The sequence below is a fragment of the Bos grunniens genome, chromosome 1, assembly GCF_055505025.1.
Source record: "Bos grunniens cultivar Pamir isolate PY7600 chromosome 1, Bosgru_T2T1.0, whole genome shotgun sequence".
In the NCBI taxonomy this organism is placed as follows: domain Eukaryota; kingdom Metazoa; phylum Chordata; class Mammalia; order Artiodactyla; family Bovidae; genus Bos; species Bos grunniens.
Window position 1 is genome coordinate 47,676,832 of NC_141165.1, and position 26,634 is coordinate 47,703,465.

General features: G+C 39.6%; 1 protein-coding gene across 13 annotated transcripts in view; it reads right to left on the reverse strand.

Moving 5' to 3' along the window:
- LOC147379398 (uncharacterized) overlaps nucleotides 1–26,634 on the reverse strand; it is a 281,421-nt gene that overhangs the window by 154,732 nt on the left and 100,055 nt on the right. The window contains exon 3 of one of the 13 annotated variants that reach the window (XR_015160722.1): nucleotides 560–1,696. The exons of the other annotated variants lie outside the window; for them this stretch is intronic. The gene's annotated coding sequence lies outside the window, so the exon portion shown is untranslated. Of the gene's footprint in view, nucleotides 1–559; nucleotides 1,697–26,634 lie in introns of those variants that run through there. 13 annotated transcript variants of the gene reach the window in all.

Consider the following 26,634-nt stretch of genomic DNA (forward strand, 5'->3'; position numbering starts at 1 on the left):
AAAATTTAAGATTGAAAATGTGAGGTGTGAGCAAGGATATAAAATAACGGGAGCTCTCATATACTGCTGATAGGAGAGCAAAATTGTACAGCCATTTTGGAGAGTAGTTTGGCAGTTTCTTAGAAATTTAAACATAACAGGTGCCATATAACTCAACAATTACATTCCTGTGTTTTTTTTACCCAAGGAGGATAAAAGCATATGTTCATTTTTTTGAAAAGGAAAAAAACCTTGCAGGTGAAAGTCATAGCAATTTCATTCATAATAGCCAAAACTCAGAAATACTCCAAATGTCTATCAGTTGGTATATGGATACATAAATTATTGTATATAAAATAATAAAATAAACTAATGATACACATATTATGGTTTTTAATTAATTATTCATACATAGCAATATAAAAAGGGAACATACTATTGATACACACAATAACATGGATAACTCTCAAAAGCATTATGCTAAGTGAAAGAAGGCAGATACTAGACTATATATGATATGATTCTATAAATATGAAATCCTACAAAATGCAAACTTAAGGAACAGAAAGGAGATCAGTGGTTGCTAGGGAGTGAGGCTGTAAGGAGAGGATTGACTACAGAAAGACACAAGGGAAATGGAAATGTTTTATATTGTGATCATTGTAGTGGTTACACAAACACATACATCTGTCAAATTTTATTACATACTTAAAATTGGTGAATTTTATTCACCAATTCATCTCAAAAACTGTTGAAAATGCTGAAATAAAATTAAAATAAATAAGACAAAAACCGAGATTATTTATCACTATCAAATCCCACATTAAAAGAAATATATAAAAAAACGTTCTTTAGAAAAAAGGAGAGTGCTTCACACACACAAAAATATGATACCATATTAGAATCACACAAGATAGGATGGGTTAATGGAGTTAAAGCATTCTAAGATCTTTTCTTTTTCAGGAAATGTAAAAAATATAATTTGTGTTAAAATTTATAAGTTGAGGACACATGTTGCAATTTTAAGACGGACTCCAACAAATCTTTAATAAAAGACAACACAGAAAAATGAGCAATGCATTTGGAACAAACACTTTAAAAAAGGATATATAAATGAGCAACAAGTGTATAAAAAATGCTCAGCTTTGTGAATCATCAGAGGAATACCAATTATAAACACAGTGAGAGACTACTACATACTTACCTACCAAAATGGCTCAAATGTAAACAACAAAGACCAAAGGTTGGCAAAGCCATAAAGTAAATGAAACTTTCCTACATTGCTGGCTGGCAGTGTAAATTAGAGAAAGTGGTTGACAGCAGGGACTAAAACTAAGCATATGCACAGCTTATGAATCAACAAGTCCACTCTAACAAAATATACATTCAACAGAAATGTGAACATAAAGTCAGTATTACAGAGCTTTAGTCATCATAGAAAAAAACCACAATGAACTAAATGCTTATAAACAGAAGAAAGGATAAAATGTGATATATGCACAAAGTGGAATACTATACAGCAAAGAAAATAAACTACAACTGCATGCATCAACTTTCATGAGTCTTACAAAAATAATGTTGAGTGAAAAACACCAGACACAAAGGAGCACACATTGTTCAGCTGTATAGCTGTATAAAGTTCAACAACAGGCACCAGTCAATGTTGTCAGAAGTTGGGACAGTAGTTATATTTAGGGAGGCACGGGTTGATTGTAACCTGGAAGAGACAATAAAAGGTGATGTCTAGGGGTTGGCAAAGCTGCGTTTCTTATTCTGTGTTGTTACTGGAGTGTATAAACTTTGTGAGAATTAATCAGTGGAATGAACACTGTTGGTGTCCCACACAGATCCCCTTTATTCAGTGTATCCTTTGCTCAGCTGCTATTTGTGCTTAGTTGGCTGCTATAAGTGACGGTTACTAACAGCTCACAGCTGCACCCTCATTCTGAGAATTAAAAGAAGTGGCTTCCCTTGAAAATAATCCCAAGTTTGTAATTTCGTATCAGGGTGAATGGCAGCCAAAGGTTGAATGATATGAAAGTATAAAAGGCCAGGCCCCTTGGGATCACAATGAGGCTAGATTTTAGCTGCATCTCCTCCCTCTCTGGATAGACAATTACCCATAAGTTCTTTAAATTCCTGCACATCTTGTGAACCAGATGTACTGACAGCCTTTTTTGTATATGATCCTTACAAGGATGTCTGTATAGTAATCATCCTTGAAAGATAAAAATAGCATCTTCCTGGAACAAAGGGAAGGTTTGTTTACTGTCCAATATAATAAACTGCCAATGCAGGAGATGCAAGAGACATAGTTTGGATCTCTGGGTTGGGAAGATCCCCTGGAGGAGGAAATGGCAACCCATTCCAGTTGCAGTTCTTGCTTGGAGAGTCCCATGGACAGAGGAGCCTGACAGAGTACAGTCAGTAAGGTATCAAAGAGTCAGACACAGCTGAGTGAGCATACACACACACACACACGCACACACACAAGTAAATATGATATCTTCTTTCAGATCAAAGTTCAGACAGGTGGTCATTGTTTTTCTGTTGCTAAGTTATGTTGTATCTTTGCAACCCCATGGACTGCAGCACACCAGGCTCCCATCTTCCACTACCTCTGTTTGCTCAGATTCATATCCTTGGGATCCCTGAGGCTATCTAACCATCTTATCCTTTGTCATCCCCTTCTTCTTTTACCTTCTATATTTCCCAGCATCAGGGTGTTTTCCATTGAGTCAGTTCTTCAAATCAGGTGGCCAAAGTATTGGAGCTTCAGCTTCAGCATCAGTCCTTCCAATGAATACTCAGGGTTGATTTCCTTTTAGGACTGACTGGTTTGATGTCCTTACAGTCCACAGGACTGTCAAGAGTCTTCCCCAGCACCACAGTTCAAAAGCACCAATTCTTCGGTGCTCAGCCTTCTTTATGGTTCAACTCTCACATCTGTACATGACTACCAGAAAAACCCAGCTTTGACATATGAACCTTTGTTGGTAAAGTGATGTCTCTGCTTTTTAACATCCTGACTAGGTTTGTCTAAGCTTTCTTCCAAGGAGCAAGTGTCTTTTAATTTCATGGCTGCAGTCGCTGTCGGTGGTGACTTTGGAGCCCCCCCCCCAAATAAAATCTGTCACTGCTTCCACTTTTTCCCTTGTCTTTGCCATGAAGTTATGTGACTGGATGCCATGATCTTAGTTTTTTTGAATGTTGACTTTCAAGCCAGCTTTTCCACTCTCCTCTTTCTCTTTCATCAATTAGTTGCTCTTTAGTTCCTCTTTGCTTTCTGCCATTAGAGTGGTATCATCTGCATATCTGAGGTGGTAAGAATTTTCCAGTTTGTTGTGATCCACGCAGTCAAAAGCTTTAGCATAGTCAATGAAGTAGATGTTTTTCTGGAACTCCTTTGCTTTCTCCATGATCCAAGGAATGTTGATAATTTGATCTCTGGTTCCTCTGCCTCTTCAAAACCCAGCTTGTGCATCTGGACGTTCTCAGTTTATGTACTGATGAAGCCTAGCTTGAAGCATTCTGAGCATTACCTTGCTAGCATGTGAAATGAGTACAATTGCTTAGTAGTTTGAACATTCTTTGGCATTGCCTTTCTTTGGGATTGGAATGCAAACTGACTTTTTCCAGTCCTATGGTCACTGCTAACTTTTATTCCAAATTTGCTGACATACTGAGTGCAGCACTTCAACAGCATCATCTTTTCGGATTTGAAATAGCTCAGTTGGAATTCTGTCACCTTCACTAGCTTTATTAACAGTAATGCTTCCTAAGGCCCACTTCACACTCCAGGATGTCTGGCTCTATGTGAATGACCATACCATCACGGTCATTTGGGTCATTAGGATCTTTCTTGTATAATTCTTCCATGCATTCTTGCCACCTCTTCCTAATCTCTTCTGACTCTGTTGGGTCCTTACCATTTCTGTTCTTTATCGTGTCCATCCTTTCAAGAAATATTCCTTTGATATCTCCAACCTTTTTGAAGAGATTGCTAGTCTTTCCCATTCTGTTGTTTTCCTCCATTTCTTTGCATTGTTCATTGAAGAAGGCTTTCTAATCTCCCCTTGTTATTCTCTGGAAATCTGCATGCAGTTGATATATCTTTCCCTTCCTCCCTTGCCTTTTGCTTTTCTTCTTTCCTCAGCTATTTGTAAAACCTCCTCAGACAACCACTTTGCCTTCTTGCATTTCATTTTCTTTGGGGTGGTTTTGGTCACTGCCTGCTGTACAATGTTACTAACCTCCTCCCTCCATAGTTCTTCAGGCACTCTGTATACAACATCTAATCTCTTGAATCTATTCATTACTTCCACTATATAATCATAAGTGATTTGATTTAGATCATACCTGAATGGTCTAGTGTTTTTCCCTACCTTCTTCAGTTTAAACCTGAATTTTGCAATAAGGAGCTCATGATCTGAGACACTGTCAGCTCCAGGTCTTGTTTTTACTGACTTTATAGAGTTTCTCCATCTTTGGCTGCAAAGAACATAATCAATCTGATTTCAATATTGACTATCTGGTGATGTCCATGTGTAATGTTGTCTCCTGTGTTGATGGAAAAGGTTGTGTGCTATGACCAGCATGTTCTCTTGACAAAACTCTGTTAGCCTTTGCCCTGCTTCATTTTGTACTCCAAGGCCAAACTTGCCTGTTATTCCAGGTATCTCTTGACTTCTTACTTTTGCATTCCAGTACCCTGTGATGAAAAGGACATCTTATTTTGGTGTTAGTTCTGAAAGGTGTTGCAGGTCTTCACAGAACTGGTCAACTTTAGCTTCTTCAGCATCAGTGGTTGGGGAATAGACTTGTATTACTGTGATGTTGAGTGGTTTTCCTTGGAAACAAGCTGAGATTATTCTGTCATTTTTGAGATTGCACCCAAATACTGCATTTCAGATACTCTTATTGACTATGAGGGCTACTCCATTTCTTCTAAGGGATTCTTGCCCACAGTAATAGATATAATGGTCATCTGAATTAAATTCACTCATTCCTGTCCTTTTTAGTTCACTGATGCCTAAGATGCTGATGGTCACTTTTGTCATCTCCTACCTGACCATGTCCAATTTACGTTAATTCATGGACCTCACAGTCTAGGTTCTATGCAGTATTGTTCTTTACAGCTTTGGACTTTTCTTTCACTACCAGACACATCCACAACTTGTGTCGCTCCCGCTTTGGCTCAGCCACTTCATTCTTACTGGAGCTATTAGTAATTGCCCTCTGCTCCTCCCTAGTAGCATATTGGACACCTTCTGACCTGGGGGCGCTCATCTTCCAGGGTCAGACAGGTTACTGCCCATTATAAAAGATTCAGTTTCCCTAAAGTTGGGCTCCTATCCTGTGACAAACCACTACCTGTGCAGCATTACCTGATCCTATTTGTATCATCTTATGGGAATTATGGCTCAGAGAACCAGCTGCTACTCTGGCTGCTACTATTGCTGTCAGTAATTTATCACCTTTATCTCTGACCTGAGAGTTTGCTGGCATCCATGACACCGAGACAGGCTAGTTTGTTAGCTAGCAGATAATGTAAAATCTCAGAGCCTTCCCAGCTCTTTACAACTTCTTCTGCCACTTCTCCTGCTTCACTTGTTCTCTTACAAGTTTCATCTGAATGTACACCCTCAATAAACCATATACATTGAAAACTCCCATCTCGGGTTCTGCTTCTGGGAAGCCTATTTTAAAACAATACAGTTTTAAATACAATAGACTTATGATTTGCAGACAATACAGTAGACTTATGATTTGTGCACTTTTCTATGGCACCCCACTCCAGTACTCTTGCCTGGAAAATCCCATGGATGGAGGAGCCTGGAAGGCTGCGGTCCATGGGGTCGCTGAGGGTCAGACACGACTGAGCGACTTTGCTTTCACTTTTCACTTTCATGCATTGGAGAAGGAAATGGCAGCCCACTCCAGTGTTCTTGCCTGGAGAATCCCAGGGACAGGGGAGCCTGGTGGGCTGCCGTCTATGGGGTCGCACAGAGTCGGACACGACTGAAGCGACTTAGCAGCAGCAGCAGCTATATGTACTCTATACTTCTACTTTTGAAAAGCTTATATAACTACAATTTAAATCATAAACACAGAAAATAGTTTGCATAAATATATAAATATAAACTAGTGTATAGAGCGTGAATTAGTGTAGGGGGAGATTGGAGTTAAACAGTCCGATTGAAAGTCTATTACTAGAGAAAAAAAAGGATTACCAGATGATAATCACCCTAAAATATTAAAACCAATTCTTAGAGTCTAGGTTAGAGAAATCTGACTGAGGGCAGTCACACATCAATAGATACAAAGGGGAGGATTCCAAAGATATTTAAATGGTAGGATGCAAGTTGATACACAAAATATTTAACAGCTTGTAGACATGGATGCTGGCCCATCATCATGAATACCAGCCATAAACAACTGCTCTGGTAGATCTGGTACCTGCAGGCAGAACATTAGCAGGTCTGATAGAATTGATGGGGCTTAACAAGCAGTTGAACTGAGTGAGAAATGAGTTGAGATGCCTCCAAAGTTTTCAAATTGGTGACGTGGATAATAATATTGCCTTTAACTAATATGGGTAACATCATTTCTATTTACATAACCTCAATTATTTGATTCTCAAATGAATGACTTCCAAATCTCTCCAACTCCTCTGAAAATCAAAATTATCTGAATATCTTATTCCACACAGTTTAGAGTAAGATGTGTTTTTCATTTTAAAAATATTTTAAAAATCACACCAATTAGAAGCCATAAAGAAAGGAATGTAGACCAATAAAGTAAGCCAGCTTGACAGATGATGTATCACTTTTAATCACACAGCACATGCGGCTGCCAATTGCTATTTTTTTCTGTTAAGGCGCACTTTACAAATCATTTGACTCTTTCACAGATCTTCCTAAGGTAGCATAAAAGCAGCTGGATTTTATGGAGTGAGACTCTGAATTGCTAATTCACAGTCTTTGCCATATATCCCCTTTTAATGCAAACAGCTTGGAATTAAGTCTCCTTAAACGATTAAGAACCTATGGCTTTCCATCTTCCCTTCCCCATAATTACCAGTATCTTTTAAAGAGGAAAGTGTGTTTTCTGTTCATTAATGGTAATACTACCTAGGAAGACCAATCAGTAAGTCCATGATTCGCCAGTCACTGCAGAAGTCAAATTACCCTCAACCAGGACAAAATCAATTAACACCACTAGGGATGTCATTATTGTCACATTATGTCACCCAATAGTCTCCAGGGCCTATAAGTGATTTAATGTTGTTGTTGTTTTTTTTTTTTTAAACTGGTATGATTCCTGTTTGGGGCGGGGTTTGTGGGGAAGGAATAAACTTCACCTTAACAAGGGAGATTTCAATTACAGGGAAATTAATTTTACAACATAGAAAAATGAAGCTACTGTTTTAGATCTTTGGGAGAAAATAAACACACGGGTAACTCTGAGGCCTAAATGATTTCTTGTACTGGACTATATTTTAAAGGTTTGCTTAAACAAATCCATACTGGATGAAGTCATGAGGCACTTACTTCAGTGCAGAGTAAGACAAGAGCTGGAAATTTATCTAATCATGGCAAGCTACACAACAGTCAGAAGTCCAAGAGGCCCAAGCTGTGATTTCTCTTCTAATAAAATCAACTTGTTTCCCATCATGAAAAATAATACAGTTCTAGTTCTGTGAAGTTAGACACTCATGTCAGAAAAGAGCGTGAATAAGTGTCTGGCAGGACCAGAACTCTCTTGAGAAGGCTGGAACTCTGCTTTGAATTGCAGTGGACATGTCACAAGCAGGGTGTCCAGTAGTCTGCACCCTCAGAACTATGCCAGTTGCTTAGTCTGAGGGGTTGTTGGCTCAGTAGCCAAGAAAACCACATTTGACATCATTCTCTTCTGACAGTTGTCTTTTTCTTCCCCATTTCCTTAACTTCTCATCACCAGCAGTGAATATTAAATGGGATCTGAGTTCGGTTTGTTTTTATTATTGTAGTTGCTGTCAGAAAGGAATACGAAATCCCCAAGTAAATTAAGTAGAATGCTTTTAAATGGCTGGCTTCCCTTTTAAAAAGTAGACCCAACTTCTGTATTTTGGCCTCCATCAGGGGGTATTTAATTAAGTCTATTCTGTCTAACATGATCTGATGTCATTGTACAAGGATATGTTCTTTGTTAGCAGCACTCTTAGTTTCAGACTCCTCTGTGTATTTGAAACCATGGTAACAGAGCAGTAAGCTAAAGCCAATGAGATAATGAGATATTCTCATTGTAATTGTGTTTCATGAGGGCACAAGATCCCACGGGTGGTATCTGACTGTCTTACAACTGCTAACAGAATTTAAGAAGCAGACATATATTAGCATGATACCGTTTTCCATAACAGCCATGTAAACATTTGTGACATGGCATTTTTAGCTGTTTCCAGCACATAAAAGTATGTAATGTGCATTTATGTCACAAAAAGCCACACAATTAATGAATATCAATATTTTAAAATCCTTAGAACTTCAAGGAACTTCAGATTTGAAATGCACCAAGCAGGCTGTGGGGATGCTGTTTTGCATTATAATTATGAGCTGGGCTATGTTTTATGAGGAGAGGAATCCATCAAAGCAAAGAAAAAGAGACCAGCTAGCCCTTCTTTACCACCCAACCAACTCATATGCACCTCTGAAAGGAGGGACAAAACTAACCCTAAGCAGGGTTCCCTGTGTTTTTATGAGGAAAGCCAAGTAGGGGATTTCTAAAAGCATTTTACCTTTTAAAGGGAGGAAAAAAAAAAAAAACATTTGGAGAATATAACCAAAATATTTACAAGGCTTCTTGTCTTCTGAACTAAAATCTGAAAGGAGAACACCTCACTTCTGAGTTCCTTCTCTTCTGTCAGTGTTTGAAGTTTCCCCACAGTTTTCATTTGAGTTGCAGATTTTATGCACAAGTCACTGAATCCATGTTCTCCATCCTGATGAGGTTGCCCTAACAGGCATTGTGTCTTTTAATAAATAATTTAAAACCAAAAAAAGAGAAAGCACAATATAGAATGATCGGTTGATTTAAGCAGGGCTAAGCCTTAACACACTCTTCATGTCACCAGGGCCTCCCACAAGGAGCCCTGCTTTAGAAAAGAACTGACCTGAGAATGTGCATTTTGTCAGTTTTGTGACACTGGTGGCTCATGGGACAGAGACGACCCAGTCACTGGGACTTTCTAGACAAGGAATATGCTTGCTTTCCCCTTCACAGACAAGGGGTGGCACTTTTTGGTTTTCAATATGTACTGCCGCCATTTCTAAACTGTTTTGGCATAGGGAGCTAAAGTGGTATGAAAATCAATTTAATAGAGAAAGGGAAGCTGGTTTTCTTGAAAGTCGTTCAAGTGCCTAGAGTGTTGGGGGGAAGAGTTCTCTTTTAATCTGTCAGTAGAGCCACATTCATCTTTGAACGTCACTTACAGACAGGCAGTTTTTTCTTCTCCTGCTGTGTGCATATATGTGTGTGTGTGTGTGATGCACGTGTGTAGCTGGGAAATGAAATCCATGCTGTAAGTGGTTACACAGAAAGAATGTGTCACAGTGTTGGAGAATACAGTCTTCGTCTCTGTGAGATAAGGGTGGCCTCATCACTCATGGCTGCTGCAGCAGAACTAAACCAGAAGTGGGTAATGAGGCCACCTCTACTGAGGGGAGATAACTTCTATATCTAAGCTGTCATGACCTATTAGGTCCACACTGTCTCTTCTTGGATGTGTCTCCCAGCCAGCCCTTTGGACTGTACAGTCATTTTCATTATTATTTCTACATCTGAAAGGGAGAGACCTTGCTTTCTTTAAAACCCCTCCCTTTGTTCCTGAAAAATAGGAAATGGTTGTCAGGTTTGGAAAAGCACCCTCTGGGCACCATGTTGAAATGTTCAGTGAAGGCTAGAACTGACATTTACAAGAGCTTGTTTAAAAATGGTTTAAATTACTGTGAAATGGCTTTACTTGTGATAGCTTTGAAATGGGCTACTGCATTTTAATACAGATGGGCTTTATATGAATTTTTTAGTTAGCTTATACACTATTCCTAGTTTATAACTTATAATAGCTTATACACTATTCCTAGAGGATGAGACAAAAAAAATGAGAGAATATGTTTTATAAATTTTGGAATCACAAAGGTGCCACTTATAAAACAGATTTTTGTAATGTACTTTCTTCAATTTCAAGTCTTTCAACACCATAATTTAGCCTGAGAATAGCAGATGTCCACAGAAGTTGATTCTGTTTTGTTTAACTGATAGCCAGAGGCTTGCATTGATTTTTTTCCCCCTTAACATCCCTTGCTTTCTACCCTGACTGGAGTCAACACTTCTAGGTTTAAAAAAAAAAGTGGGAGGGGAGTGAGGAAAGAGACATGTGTGGTGGTGAAGGTACAATATCTACATTTTACTGAGTAGAATGAAGCAGGCAGAATGACATAAAGAAGGAACTCTAAAATCCTAAGTTCCCAGGCTTATGGTTCCTGGGTGTGGGGGCAGAGTGAAATGACTAGAAAAATGTGATTGAGGTGATGGGGCAGCAGTGAGCAATAATTGTGTATCAGTAAAAGCAGCAAAATGTCTGCCTTTGGTAAGAGAGGCATCAACCAGCATCCTTCCATGTCAGGCCTGGGAGGCGGGGGCCAGGGTGGTGGTGCTGTAGGGGGAGAATCCTCCCAGCTCCTTATTAAGTGGGGGAACCTGCCATACTGGCTGAAAGTGGCTCCCAAGCAGATGCTCTATGACCATGACTGGGAATGAAGCCAGCTGTTTCTGCAGACAGAGGTTAGTGGTGCTTGGAGAGGAAATAATCACAAGGGCCAGAACAAACAAGACCAGAAGGGCCCTCAGTGGGGAAGGTCGGGGGAAGAGCAAGAGCACTGGAATCTGAGGTCCAATAAACCAAAGTATAGGGCTTTGGGTCCTGTTTCCCTGCTGGGTCACTCAGGTTATAGAAACATACATATACAAATAGGGCTTTACAGTGCTGTTGTAAGAGTTATATGAAAGAACACACATTTGAATAAACGTGTATAAAATATTTCTGAGTGATTGGCACAGTCCAGGCAACATTTTCTTTCTGTGAACATTTTCTTTCTTCTGGAAAGAAGAAAAGGGATAATAACGGAGCTGCTCCTATAGAGCTAATCTAAGGGTCAATTGAGAATGTGTGTATGAAATACCTTGGAAATGATAAAACACCCCATAAGTGGTGGTTAAAATAATCTCTAAATAAATTAAACATATACATGTAGATAAATATTGAAATTATTTGTAAACATAAGCCCTGAGTAGTATTTCAAATGTCCATTTCCTGTCTTTTCATTTGAGAAAAAGACCAAAAAAAAAAAAAAAAAAACCTCAATAAAAAAGCAAAAGTTTATTTCCTAAACAAGCAGTGAATAGAGAAAGATAAATGACCTTGGGATTCTTTCAGCCACCCTCCTCTGGGTCCATCACTGGAAGTCCAGTGAAGGAGGAGCAGATGTTTTGCCCCTTTTAATGATTCTTGGGGAGACTTTAGGCAAAATGGTGAAAGAAAAGGAATGGGGGATGGGCCTCAAACTCAAAGCACTTTTCATCCAGGGATTGGTCAAAAAAGCCACACTTTTTGATGCGGAGGGGATCTGACAAAAAAATGATTACAGATGAAGTATGCTTTCCCAGTTTTAGAATGAAAAACACATTTCAAGTCAGAATTTCCTTCCAAACTGTTAGAATCTCTATTCAAAAGATTTAAGTAGTGATTTTTCATGAGTAGAGAATGAGAAGCTTTCAGAACTGGCCTCAGATGCCTCTGCCTTTTCTCTCATTGAACACGTCAGAACCTTCCCCTGTAGATTTATGAATTTTTAGAATAAGCCAAGAATTGAGTGGAACCTAAAGCCCATACCCTTTCCCTGGTCCTGACTGAGAATCTGAAGTCAGCATGGCTAGCTCACTTAGCCCACAGACAGATCTATGTCACCTGGTAAAGGGAGATCTCACTCTAAGCCAGGGGTCTGCTAGTGACAGGGCAGGATGAATAAATTTATTGATGCTTCCTATTGCCTAGCAAGATCTAAAACTGAGAAATAGGACAAATAAGGCTGGAGTTGTGGAAAGGTTGTCTGATTCAGGACAACTAACCACATGGCACTCAATCAAGATGGTTGAAGGGTTGTGTTTGGAGAATAGCACCAGGAGCTGATCACCAAAGCTTACTTCCCAATTTTGTCCTGCTTTGTGCTCAATCATCAGAGAAGGCAATGGCAACCCACTCCAGTACTCTTGCCTGGAAAATCCCATGGACAGAGGAGCCTGGTACGCTGCAGTCCATGACTCTTAAATCGCTAAGAGTCGGACATGACTGAGCGACTTCACTTTCACTTTTCACTTTCATGCATTGAAGAAGGAAATGGCAACCCACTCCAGTGTTCTTTCCTGGAGAATCCCAGGGATGGCAGAGCCTAGTGGGCTGCCGTCTATGGGGTCGCACAGAGTCGGACACGACTGAAGCGACTTAGCAGCAGCAGCAGCAGCAGTGCTCAATCATCCTTGTATCAGAGACTAGATACTTTGATTAGTCTACAAAACTATTCCAATTCCTTTTAAGGATGATGTATGAAAGTGAAAGTTGCTCAGTTGTGTCCAACTCTTTGTGACCCCATGGACTGTGCAGTCCATGGAATTCTCCAAGCCAAAATGCTGAGTGGGTAGCTCTTCCCTTCTCCAGGGGATCTTTCCAACTCAGGGAATGAACATAGGTTTCCCACATTGCAGATGGATTCTTTACCAGCTGAGCCACAAGGGAAGTCCAAATGTACTGGAGTGAGTAGCTTATCTCTTCTCCAACAGATCTTCCCAAGCCAGGAATCTAACGAAGGTCTCCTATATTGCAAGCAAATTCTTTACCAACTGAGCTATCAGGGAAGCCCAGGATGATGTGTATGTCACCCTATAATTTCCCTTTCCCTGACATAACCAAGTCTGCTAGTAGACATAGCCACGAACTGTGGTTAGCCAATAGTCTTCCAAACTGTGAAAATTGAAAACTGTTTCCTCAAACTGTAGCTTGTCTGCAGTTGAAGACTCTGGTAAGGCAGGCCTAATGGGAGTGCCCTATGCACAGGGGAGGAGTGCCCATTACTCACAAGAATACTTTCTTTGAGGACCAGAGGACTCACCTGGTCAACTGAGTTTCTCTCCAAGCAAGGCTAGGCATAGAGAGAGTGCCTGAATGCACTTCTGAGACTGACCTTCCCAGCAGACTACGTATAAGCTCCTCAAGGGCAAGGAGTGTCTGTCTACTCTTGTATCTTCAACACTAGCATGGTGCTGAGCACAAATCTGGTGTTCAATTTGTTGAATGAATAATCACTGAAACAACAAATTCCTTATCCTTTTATTGTTGTCATTGTTCAGTCACTAAGTCATATTTGACTGTTTGCAACCCTAAGGACTGTAACATGCCCGGCTTCTCTGTCTTCCACTATCTCCCGGAGTTTGCTCAAATTCATGTCCAGTCCTTATCCTATGTTTTGCCTCTATCTCTCTCTTTTTTTTTTTTTTCTTGCAACTACAAGAACAAATTCAAGTACGGTTATTTTCTTGCTACTTTATTTCTCTTCCTCTTTTTTACAGTCCCAGCTGCTCTCTTGACGTCTTTTCTCTATTCTTTCTCTGTCTTGGCTATGTCTAATCTCCCAGTAAAACTGCCATCTTCTGGATAAGAAACTGCAAGTGGAGCATGTGATCCCATCAGTGTCCCTGCCTTGCTTAGCCTAATATTTCCACTGCAATACTGCTCCTGATCCCTGGGGCTGAAACCATCACACACGTGCAACCCATTATAGCTTCACACACTGCATGCAACATTCATCTCCTGAGATTTCAATCTCAGCCAGCACCAACAACCTAGAAGATTACCATGCAAAGAAAATTATTTTCTTCTTTAAATGAAGGCTGGTTGACCACCACGGTGTGGTCCAAATCATCCATTTTTACCCCCTTAAGAAGCACTAACCCAAATACGACAAGGACTTGTGCTCCACTCTGCCCACACTGTCATTTCCCTGCTTCTAGACCAGCTCCTGTAGGAACAGGGCTCTTCGAGATGACTCTCAGATGCAAAGGGACTTGAAAATTCACAATCCTATTCTCTGCTAGTTCTGCACCAGCACTGTAATGGAGACAAGAGTCCTATTGTTTGAAAACCCAACAAAAGGGAGTTTGAGGAACACGCTGCTCTTTTAAAGTTCAAAACTAAATTTATACAGATAGTTTTTATCCCAGATTGAGACACAGAATAGGAAAACACTCAGCAAATTGAATGCATGCATTAGTGACTCAAGACAATAACTGAAGACATGTAGCTTAATCTTTACAGTTTGTTTGAAACAAATACAGAATTCATAGGGAGTGAAAAGGCAAATTTTATCATTTGAGCTATTACTTAATGCAGAAATTTTGAATTACAAATGATGAATTAGAGTTTATGTTCCTGCTTGATTTCTTTTTTAGAATCAGAATTCAAGGACGACTTTTTTAATTGGTGCTACATGTTTAATATCCTTCTAAAACATAATAATATCTAGTCAGTTAAATAATATGAATTGTTAAACCAAAACTGTTCATTAGCTGAATATTTTGGAATCAGGTGCTAAAGTAAAGCTTGATTATAATGATAAAGGACAGAAAGACCTGGTGGGATTTAGAGACGTATTTCAAGTTATCCTAGATGAGATTTCTAGTCCCAATATTATGAACTTGTCTCAGGCCTTTTTACAGTCATCTTATGAAGAGCTGACTATAAATAGATTGCTTCTCACAGCTCTGATTTTTAGTACACCTTGAAGAAAGTGCATAAAGTAAATGCATAGAATTTCAGACTTGAATGGGACATTGGAGGTCCTTTTGTTAAACATATTAATTTCATAGATGAGGGGATAAAAAAGACCTAGAGAAATTAATGATGAAAGCAAGGTCATCCAGCTAAGGAGTGAACTCTAGCTCACATTTTCTGATTTCAGTTCCGATTAAGTTTAGAAATCAGCATATCAAAACAAAAAAAAAATACTAGTTTAGATTAACACTAAGTTATTGTTCTTCGCTTTCTTCTATCACTTTTTTAAAATTTTCCACTCTACTTTTAAAATATCTTTAGAACATAAGGTAATACACTGAACTTTTATACTTCATTTGACAGTTTTTTTAATTTATTCAATACATTTTTATTTAACTTGGAATAATACTGTAAAATAGGAAATCTCTATTATATACAAGGAAAGACTGAGAGAGGTTTAGGACTTGCCCAATGATATACAGTCAGGGGCTGATTTTGGGGCAGAGGAACTTTACTGCACAAAATTTAATACCTAGAGATTGGGGCAAAAGTAAAAATTTAGCCAGACCTGAGGGTGCGAAAGGTACTGCGAGTTGTAATTGAAACATAGATGCACTATGTGGCAGGGATAATTCTAAAGATATCCTACCCCCTCGGTTATTCAACCAAACACTAACCTAGATACTTCTGTGAATGGATTTTGCAGATGGAATTAAGATTACTAATCACCTGATCTTAAAGTGGGATGATTATCCTGGATCATTCTAGTGCATCCAGTTTAATCACCTGCACTCTTAAGAGAAAAGGAAGGCAGAAGGATGAAGCAGAGAATATGTGAGGCAAAAGGGAGGTTAGATAGCTTCAAAGTATGAGAAGGTTTCTATCTGCTACTGTTGTTTTGAAGACAGAAGAAGGGAGCCTGAGATATGAAATAGAGGTGGGCTCTAGGGGCTGAGAACAACAGCCAAATGTTAGCCAACAAGGGAATAGGGATGTCAGCCCTACCACTTCATGGAATTAAATTCTGCCAACAACCTGAATGAGTTTGGAAGTGGATTCATGTGGACAGCCTCCCCAAAGGAAGGCAACTCTGCCTGTACATTGATTTCAGCTCTGCGAGGTCCTAAGTAGAGTATCAGCTGAAACAGGCACCTACAGAACCATAAGACAACAAGAGGTAAATTTGTGGTAATTGGTATGGCTGTAACAGTAAACTGATACAACTGAAATGCTGCTTTCGGTTTCGAGCTTCGGTTATTATGTTAGGAGTTTGGAGCCTTTCACCCCTTTCCTCCCAGGGACTCTTACTGGCAGGATAGATGCCCAGTGGTTGATAACCACATGAAACAGGAAGCAATGCTTTATTAACTTGGCCAAGTATAGATAACTCCCTAAAAGTAGGGTTCCTGGTAAGCTTGTATCCAAGAATAGAGCTTAGGCCTGAGGCCGACTTGGAGCATCTTATGTTCTCCTTCCTTGAATTGGAAATGGCTGGGCCCATAGCCCTTCAGAAAATGGGGACAGTAGTCTGAAAATATGGTCATGTTGCTGCTTAAGCGTGTGGCCAACTAGAGAGCCACTACCCCCAAGGGCAAGCAGGACGTGAGGCAACTGAGAGCACAGTGACCCCACCTAGTAGTAAAAGGTGACTCCATGAATATTAGGCTCTTACCAGTAAGTAAGAAATTAGGCATTTCTGTTCCACTAAGAAAAACTGAGTTATGAATTTGTGAGAGAAGAGATGGAAATTTTTTCTATGAACAAGGCTGCAATATGAGAAGAGTTGAAAGGATACTCCCTACCATTTTACAGACTGAGTATTCTTTTTGGGTGGTCATGAGATGAGGAGGAGAATGTGGAACACTGAATAAATACCATTTGGAATACTAAGTCTGAATCTGGCAGACTGAGTTCCTTTAAAGCATTAAATCCCAGATGCTTTTAAAATAATTGTGATGACAGAAACAATCACTGGATATAAGAAAAGGAATAAAGAATTAGATCTTTCTCTGTAAGTCTAACATTTTATTCTCACATGTGTTTAAAATTCCTGACTGATATAAAACCAGATCATTTGAGAGGAGTCCTTTAGGATGGAATCAGTATTCACTATTTTTGTCTCATGAATAAGAGTGAGGGGAAATTATGTTGAGAGGTCTGATACTGAGATGATTGGAAGAGTGGGATTAATGGTTACTTTAGGCACATAGAGTTTGAAGAGTTGAACCATCAAATAATAGTCTGAGAAATACATGAAACTTAACAGCTGAAGTTAAGGGGAGATGGAGGAAAAACAGGGGAGAGTGGAGAGGACTGTTTCAGGAAAGAGTTTTCAGTTTTAGGACAAGACTTTCAGGGGTGTCAGGCGCATGTGAGATGATCAAGTAGCAGAGAGGTATTCCAGCATAAACACACATACATTCACAACAATTTGAAGTGTTCTTGGACCTGATATTTGTCCTACATTTGAGAATACAGTACAATAGCTGTGTCTCAAGAATTCACTTGAGTTTCTTCTCTTTGAGAAAAGTTAACCAAGTTCTCTCTTATCTATAGAGATGGGAATGTCACTTGGTCCTTATGTCACCTTATTCTTTGTACTTCTTAGACATCCAAGTGGAGATGTTGAGTAGGAAGGTGGATAAATAATCAAGAGCTGGACTGGCTGCTGCTGCTGCTAAGTCATTTCAGTCGTGTCCAACTCTATGTGACCCCATAGACGGCAGCCTACAAGGCTTCCCCATCCCTGGGATTCTCCAGGCAAGAACACTGGAGTGAGTTTCCATTTCCTTCTCCAATGCATGAAAGTGAAAAGTGAAAGGAAAGTCGCTCAGTCGTGTCCGACTCTTAGTGACCCCATGGACTGCAGTCTACCAGGCTCCTCCATCCATGGGATTTTCCAGGCAAGAGAACTGGAGTGGGGTGCCATTACCTTCTCCAGCTGGACCGGAGATACACATTTGATATGTGTTTGTTTATGGCTGTATTAACACCATGGAACTGGGAGACAGGGCAGCTAGAGGAGCTGGCTGTAACCAGAGCCCTGGGCCCTCCTACATGTCTGGTAGAAAAGGAGAAACCAACAATAGAGATGTGATAGGGCCTTCCCTGGAAATCTCCTCTTCTGTGACACAGGTGAAAGGTGTCACAGAAGCCAGAGAAGGATGTTTCAAGGAGGATGTGTTTAAAAAGAAGAGTGTGGTTAGCAAGGTCAGCTGCTACTGACAGACATAGGAAGATGAAAATGGAAGCTGGAAAATGGCTTTTTTCAGACAGAGTTTATTGTACAGGTTATTGGTGACCTTGATAAGGGCTGATATAATGGAATGATGGGGGCGAAAGCCAGAATGAAATAAGTTGGGTAAGTAAAGAGTGATGAAGAAATGGAGACTCAAAATATAGACAACTCTTTCCATGAGTTTGCTGGGATGAACTGAGGGGACCTGATGAATTATCTAAAACCATTATGCTGTTCTTTTTGTTTTGTTTTCAGATGGGTATGCCAATGGGGAAATTATCTCTGTGTGTGTGTGTGTGTGTGTGTGTGTGTGAAATAGAGCAAGGCTGAGAGACTGATCATGCAAAAGAGATGTGCAAACACAAACTCACCCAATATTAAAAAATTTCAGAAAGCATATTAATATATACTTTTCAAGGGTTAGTATTTGTTAGACATTGTCTTGAATAGAATGAAAATACAATCAAATTCAAGAAAGGAGATATTCCTCATCTAAAAATGAAATGTTTTACTATCACTCTCGCCCATATCTTAAGATTTTAACCTTTACAAAAAGATGGGGTGTGCACAGCAGAAAAATAGTAACAATGAAGGCAGCGTGTGGTGTCACTCCCCTCTGCCGTCCCTGAGGACAGCATTCTTACTTGATGCTCCATAGCCAGAAAGGAAAATCGTGGTATGGTGGTTTTGCCTACATGCCTCAGAACCTGTGAGCTGGAATTCTAATGCCCAAACCCTCTTCTCTTAAACACACACCCTTCCAGCCCCTAAAATAAGAGAGAGATGACAAACGCAAGAAATTGGTGACTTGCTAAAGTCTTTATCCTGTCAAATATTTGAGGGCATGAATAACATGGAGAAAAACTACTCTATAATATACCACCCACATCTACCATAAGGCATGAAATTGAGAATTTTTTTCTGAATTGTATTTTTTTTTTTTTGGTCCAAATTGAAGAGTGATGAGAAAATTGTAGGCTGACTGTTGTAGTGTAAGAATCTTCACAGATCCCCACATAAACCCACAGGGATTAAGCAAAGCGTGTGCATTTTTTGCATTTGATAAAAAAAAATGCCCAGCCTTTGCAGTCTTTGTGATATAGAAGAACTCTGATATCATTTAATGGAAATTATAACAGAATTATTAATATAAGAAAAAATTTTAAAGCCATTGCCTTTGTTTCCTTGAAATGAGTGACTAGTTAACGAGATTATTCAATTTGAAATAATTAGGTTTCTGGTTCCTGTAATTTAGGTCTTACCTGTCACTGGAAATTATCTAAATTGCCATATATATATAATTATAATTATATATATAATTATGTCATGTCAATAAGATGAAACATTTTAAAACATTTATATTCAAAGATTATTTTCTAATAAGGAAAAATTATATTTTCAATATACTTTTGACAATATATTAAAAATGACATTTATATAATTATTTTTACCATGGGATATTGTTTATACCATACTTTTGTGAGGCTATAGACATTGATTTCTTTTTTGTTGTGGTTGGATTTTTCTTTTTATCAAAGAAAATTTAAAAGATCGTTCAGCATACTATTAAATAACTGTAATATTGGGGGTGCAGAGATGTTTTCATCTGCAGTCACAGTGTGCCTTGTAACCTTCCAGATCTTACTAAATCCAGATTTGACTGTAGGGAATTCATCTGATTCCATTATTTAGCTAAGTAGAATTTTATAGCCATTAAAAGCAAAGCATTAATTCCTTTCACTGAAGCTGAACACAAGACATTGTTTAATACAATTAATTACAACCTAATTGAGTTCTGGGACACTGCTAGCCCACTGATGGACTTCAAATGTTATTATTAATTTAATAATAACTTTTACTGAGTACTTATTCCTTATTCTGTGCCAGGCACTCAACTATATACTCTACGTACATTATCTTGTTTAACCTTCTAAATAGTAAGTGCTATTTGTGTTCCAAATTTACATATTAGAAAAAGAGGTTCAGAAAGGTTGCTCAACTTGCCCAAGATCACACAGTTTATTACTAGAACCAGAATTGCACCTGGGGCCTGTCTCAGGCCAATTATGACATATTGAAATAGAGAAATTCTCTATCCTGAACCTGATAAACCTGGAGTTAAAGTTTGCTACTGCTACTGCTGCTAAGTCACTTCAGTCATGTCCGACTCTGTGCAACCCCATAGACAGCACCTCACCAGGCTCCCCCGTCCCTGGGATTCTCCAGGCAAGAACACTGGAGTGGGTTGCCATTTCCTTCTCCAATGCATGAAAGTAAAAAGTGAAAGTGAAGTCGCTCAGTCATGTCTGACCCTCAGCGACCCCATGGACTGCAGCCTTCCAGGCTCCTCCGTCCATGGGATTTTCCAGGCAGGAGTACTGGAGTGGGATGCCATTGCCTTCTCCGGGAGTTAAAGTTTACTATATTATAAACCCAACAGTTTTTGGTCACCCCATCTCTAACCATTTGCTGAGATAAGAGGTGCTGATGGCCATTCTCAGTGGCTTTCTTAATTGTTCTTTACTGCTCAAGGGTAAAAGAGGGCCAGCACAGAACTGTCACTGCAGACGTGCATGTAGGTATATAGCATTCACTTATCCATCCAGGCTTCTACTGTTTTGACTTCCTAGGTGACTCAGTGGTAAAGAATCCGCCTGCCAATTCAGGAGATGCAGAAGATGTGGGTTTGATCCCTGGGTCGGAAAGATCCCTTAGAGAAGGAAATGGCAACCCACTCCAGTATTCTTGCCTAGGAAATCCCATGGACAGTGGAGCCTGGTGGGCTACAGTCATGGGGTTGCAGAGTCAGACAGGACCGAGCAACTGAGCGTGCATGCACACATCCAGTGTTTATTAAGTACCACTCTGTGCCAGGTATGGTGCTACAATGTGGAACAAAATAGCTTCATCCTCATAGAACTTTCTGTCAAATGACTGAGACACACATTAAATAAACTACAAATAAACCAACACAGAAGTACTTTAGAGGGCAAATATCTGGTTTCTATGAAAGAGAATAACCACTGTTTGTTTATCTTACATTAGGGTGTCAAGGGAAGATCTACAAAGAAGGGGTATTTGAACTGAAGCTATTATAGGCATGGAGGCTGAGTGTATTCACTCATTCATTAAATGTCTACTGAGGACTTATTATCTGTAAAGCTCTGTGCCAGGTGCAAGGACTCCAAGACTATGATGGTGAGTGAGGCCCAAGTGGTCCTGTCACCTTAGAGTTTTTAGACTTGTGAAAACATCAAATATAATTTCTTACTGAAGCTATAGGAAATTAAATAGAAAAAAATAACTTAAAGAGAAAGAAGCCAATAAATTTAAATACCTGGATTAGTAAAATGGATTCCCTTTTTTTTTTTTTCTGGTCAGTTAAGAGTACTTGAGACCTAGTCAGCCCCAAAACTATGAATCGTAGTTTTGTTATGCCTAGAAAGCGTTACTATATTTAAGGTACCCCCAAAAGCCCATAACTCCAGTATTGAGCATGCTTTACTCATTTGATTCAAAAGTTAGGAAAAATAAATGATCAGATTTCCAAGAAGGAAACCTCCATGGGTCATGGTTTCATGCAGCACCCACACATAGGTCTCCTATAGGAGGTGCTGTACAGGTGAACTATTTTAGGGTGATGTAAGTGGTAAACTCAGTTCAAACCACAGGCAAAGGAGGCATGTTGGCAAATCATTTCTGTCCACCTAAGCATTAACCATCACTGGTAACTTTTCACCTTCTGCTGGGTTGGGCAGGGGGATGTCATATTTGTAGATGTTGAGAAAAAGCTCAGTTATCTATTCATCTGTCCTGTAACTTCATTATTTCAGATAACATTTGATAGATATGTGAAATGCCTAGTCTCCAAATACCTGTTTCCTTATTTTTGTCTTTAAGAAAAATCCTTGCTTATGATGAACATATAAAGCCAAGTGTTCGCTTTCTCTCTAGAGATTAAATACAGATATTTAATTCAATCAAGTGCCTCTGGCCTTTCTGCAGTTGAGACAACAATTGTTGTTCAACTCTACCTGGGCATCTTTTTATCTTTGAGACAAGTAAATAAATCAACAAGAGCCATAGCAACAACAACAAAGCATTCTAGAAACAAAGTATTAAAGGGCTATTAGGAAGCCCCCCGCCACGCCCCCTCCCCCCTGGCCCCCACACTTCCTGAGAAGATACTGGTCAGATGGTCTAACATGGACCCTGAGGGGAAAATTCTCTCCAGCAGGGAGCAGTCTCAGGGCCCCAACACTGACTCTTACATTCATCCCTTCTCTAGCTTTCCATCTTGGGTATTTCTCCCTAATTCCTGCTGCCACCACAACCCCAATCTAGGGGACCATCACCCATTTTAACACTCCAGATTAGGTATTACCCAAATTATCCCCTTAATGTCCAGCTTAGACCAGTCCAGGACATTGAAGAAAATACTGAGGGTTTTAAACAACTAAGGGAAAGAGGTTGAGATAGAAACACGAAACCAGATCATCTATCCAGTTTGTAAAATAGAGCCTGTTGTCTTGAGTTCAGGACCTATCCCATCTTAGCCCTGCATCTGCGACCTCGTGGTGAGCACCATCTTGGTACTCACCATCCGAGAGCACATTTCAAAACATTTCAGCAACTAAGAGAGGAAACCCCAGAGAGAAAATACAGGAGAGATATGATGTTACCCAGTGTTCTGGTGTCTCGTATGAGGCCCTCCTCGGGACTGAAACTCAGATGATCACCTCCTTCAGAGGATAGGCTGCTCCCAACTGACAAGGTGAGGCCTAAACAGACCAGTCACATATGAATACACTCCAATAATGTTCACACAAGCATTATTGGTAAAGAACAGTAGAAAGATCACTCACCAAAAAAAAAAAAAAAATAGGGGAGCCACGAGATGAGGGAAGATGAGGGAAGATGACTGTTAGCCCTGCCCATCTCCTGAGTATGCACAAAGAAGAAAGGGTAGTTTTAAGGGAATGCCCTGGGCCATTATGACCAATTCTTTGGAGATGCCATTCTGTAAATAATTATGATAATCTTTAGCTTGGAAAAGTAAACTTTTAACTTCAAGTAAAAGTAGAAAATCTGAAGAAGTGCTCTTACTAGCTCTCCCAGTCAGTGGTGTTGGTTGATAAAAATACATTCTACCCTACTTGCCACTTCCCTGGCCATCATCACACAATCTGAAAAAATTGAGTAATATTGACTTTCAAATGTATCCCTGGACACAGCTAAAATTAGCTCTAGAAAAGAAATTCCCTGAGGTAAGTGACTCCCTGGATGCATTTGGGCATGCAACATTGACCTCCTCAGGGATAGGACTTCAGTATAGTCAAGAAGAGATGAGAGAAATCAGTAAGGAGCAAAAATCATCCTCTATCTCATTCTATATCCTTCTCCCAACAATCCTGACATTGCTCTCTCCAGGGTAGTTCAGTGAAGGGAGCTGTGGTAGCTCAACACTACAAGTTTTCAGAGGCTATATAGTATCCCTTATCAAAAGGGTGTGTGGGTACCATGGTGCTTCCATAAAGCAAGTGTCCTAAGATACTTCTGATGCTCTCCACAGTGAGGATGTATATGCATTTCTATGAAAATTTTTATATGAAATAATTTCCCTTTTTTTAAAAAAATATCATTCCAATTAACTCTTTCTTTCTGGTTTACATAGAAGATACTGGTAGGAGATATTACTGGGTCTCCCAAAATATTCATGCGTTCATGCTAAGTTGCTTCAGTTGTGTCCAACTCTTTGCAACCTTATGGACTGAAGCCCTCCAGTTTCCTGTGTCCATGGGATTCTCCAGTCAAGAATACTGGAGTGGGTTGCCATGCCCTGCTCCAGAGATCTTCCTGCCCCAAGGATTGAACCTGCATCTCCTATAGCTCTTGCATTGCAGGTAGATTCTTTATCACTGAGCCACCAGGGAAGCCCCTCCCAAAATATAAAGTCAGCTAAATATTAACAGGTGGTGCCAGTGGTAAAGAACTCACCTGCTAATGCAGGAGACAAGGGTTCGATCCCTGGGTCAGGAAGACCCCCTGGAGGAGGAAATGGCAACCCACTTAGTTTTCTTGAAAAATTCCATGGACAAAGGAGCCTGGGGGCTATAGTCCATGGGGTTGCAAAGAGTGGAAATGACTGAGCGACTGAGCACACACACACAAATAATTAGAATATCTTAAAGGGAATAATAAAGCCAAATCATGCTGTATAAGGAGCATGCTATTATAATACTAATAGAAAACTAACAAGAACAGAGCCCGGTGCATTCTGGAAGGCAGCAAAGGAGATCATGGCTTGTACTGTTTTCATTCTGTTCTGCAGCTCTCCAGTCAAAACATCTGAAGTCATTCTGCAAATCTAACATAGAAAGGGCCTCTTCTCCTTGATGTGGATCTGGGCAAAATTCATGATCTAAATGCCAGACAGAATAACTATATTAACAACTCAGTTTCTAAGCCACAGGAAAGGAAGACGTTCTCTGATCTTGACCAATCCCACAAGTGGAATCTGTATCCTCCAGCTACACACGGACACCCAAATGGCCTTGGCCACTCTCTTTTGAACACAAAGCGGAAAACGTCAGACAGATAAACTACACTGAAAATAGAAACTTCTTTTGTGGCTTTTCACTTAAGGCAAGTGAATTCAGTCTTAATGATATTATCAGTAGTTGGTACATACTTTTGAATATGAATGTTTGCATCATCATTTCAGAATATTATGAAAATGATGGAGCTCCATGTTGTTATAAAAAATTGATTAATGAAGTACTTTGGAAAGTGTGTGTATATATATATATATATCAATAAATGTGTTTTTTACAGTAAACATCTTACATATTAAAATATTGTTTTATTAGTATAATCATGCATGGGTGAAACTTAAGAGCAAAAGTAGTTTCCCTGGGTATGGATTCAAATTTAAGTGGACACTAATTAATAAAATATAATTTAACAGTGTCTCCAAGGGAAACTTAAATATATTTTTTCCCAGGCCTAGGTTCAAAAGTAGCTGGAACATTCTGGAAGGGGATGTGGCCTACTGATTACTAACACTACTTACTCCCTTCAGATCTGTCTTCCAACTACCAACTAGCTAAACTTCTTCTTAGGTTGTAAAAACTGGGGAGAGTACACAGTCTCAGGAAATATATTTGTAAGCTGTGTGTATTGGGGGTGGGAGAAGAAAGATGACTATTTACCTCAAATAGTTAAAACAGTGTGAAAAAACAAAAACTTTGGTTGCAATTAGGTAACTCCTAAGTATTTTCAAAGGGCTGAGTCAAACCATCACCACTAAGACAACCCTTCCTGACTCTTCCCTGCCAAAATTCCACATCACTTGGTACCTTTTAAAGTCTCATCTATATCTATACCCCACCCGGGGTCCTGAAAGGACACACCCTTCTCAGGAAAGAAGATGTTCACAGAGATATTGCACTCATTTGGCCACCTCTGCTTTGAGCTGTGGGCTGCCTCCCATGAGTAACAGGGATGGGGGGTGGGGAGGGAGTGTGGGCTTCAAAGCCCAACCATGAATACAGTTGGCGCAGGTGAAGGCATATCAGAGTGAAGGGATGGGTCCCCGACCGCAAGCTGTGTATGCCACACACTGCTTCTGCCCGGCTCCAGTTCCCTAAATTTTTACACTCCATTTTTAACAGACATTCTCCATGCCCAGTACCTCTGAACAGTCACATCTCAGAGGAAAAAAGCAAGACTGTGATCATAATGATTGTCTTGTCTGACCATCAAAATCTCATATTTTTTTTACATTGTAATTCCAGGGACTTTACAGAGCTCCATTAATAAGAAAGTGAGGCTAGACCTGTCCAATACTGGTCATTTCCATAAGATTAAAAAACCTCAGTTCCCAGCTCCACCCCAGGCTTACACTTAGCTTTGAGCAATTTCCTTTGCCTCCCGAGTCTTGGTTTTCACCTCTGCAGAAATGCACAGACTACACTAAACTGTCTCCAGCGCTCCTTCCAGCTCTGAAATTCTATGACCTATAATTATTATATGGGTGGTATATTTCAATACTTAACAGAAATTAGAAATGTCAAGAAAAAAGCCTCTTTTTTAAACATTTCTAAAACTTGGAACTCTGATTTTTATAATAATCTTAAAGGCTTATAACCTGCCAGCACTCCCAAGTTTATGCCTTTGTCAACCAAGGATGGAAGAATTGGAAGAAGTCTGGTTTTAGCAAATCTCAGTTTACTTTTTTTTTTTTTTTTTTGCCCAGGAGGATTTTATTTTACTTAATCTTTTTTACTGATTTTAATTTTGAGGAAAACATGGTCTAACTGTTTCTGAGCCATTTTGAAATTCAACAAAATACAATTTAGTTCCAGTTATTTGCTGTCTAATCCTAAACCCTATAAGCTCATTTATCTTTCCACGAGGCATTCCTTTAGCAGTGACTAGATCTCAATGCTGAAAAGCCCATATTTGGATTTAGAGATGGAACCCAATGAGTTTGAAAAGACTCTGAATGTGCCCAAACTTTCGCTTGACAGGCCTTGATCAGGAATGCAACAGTTGT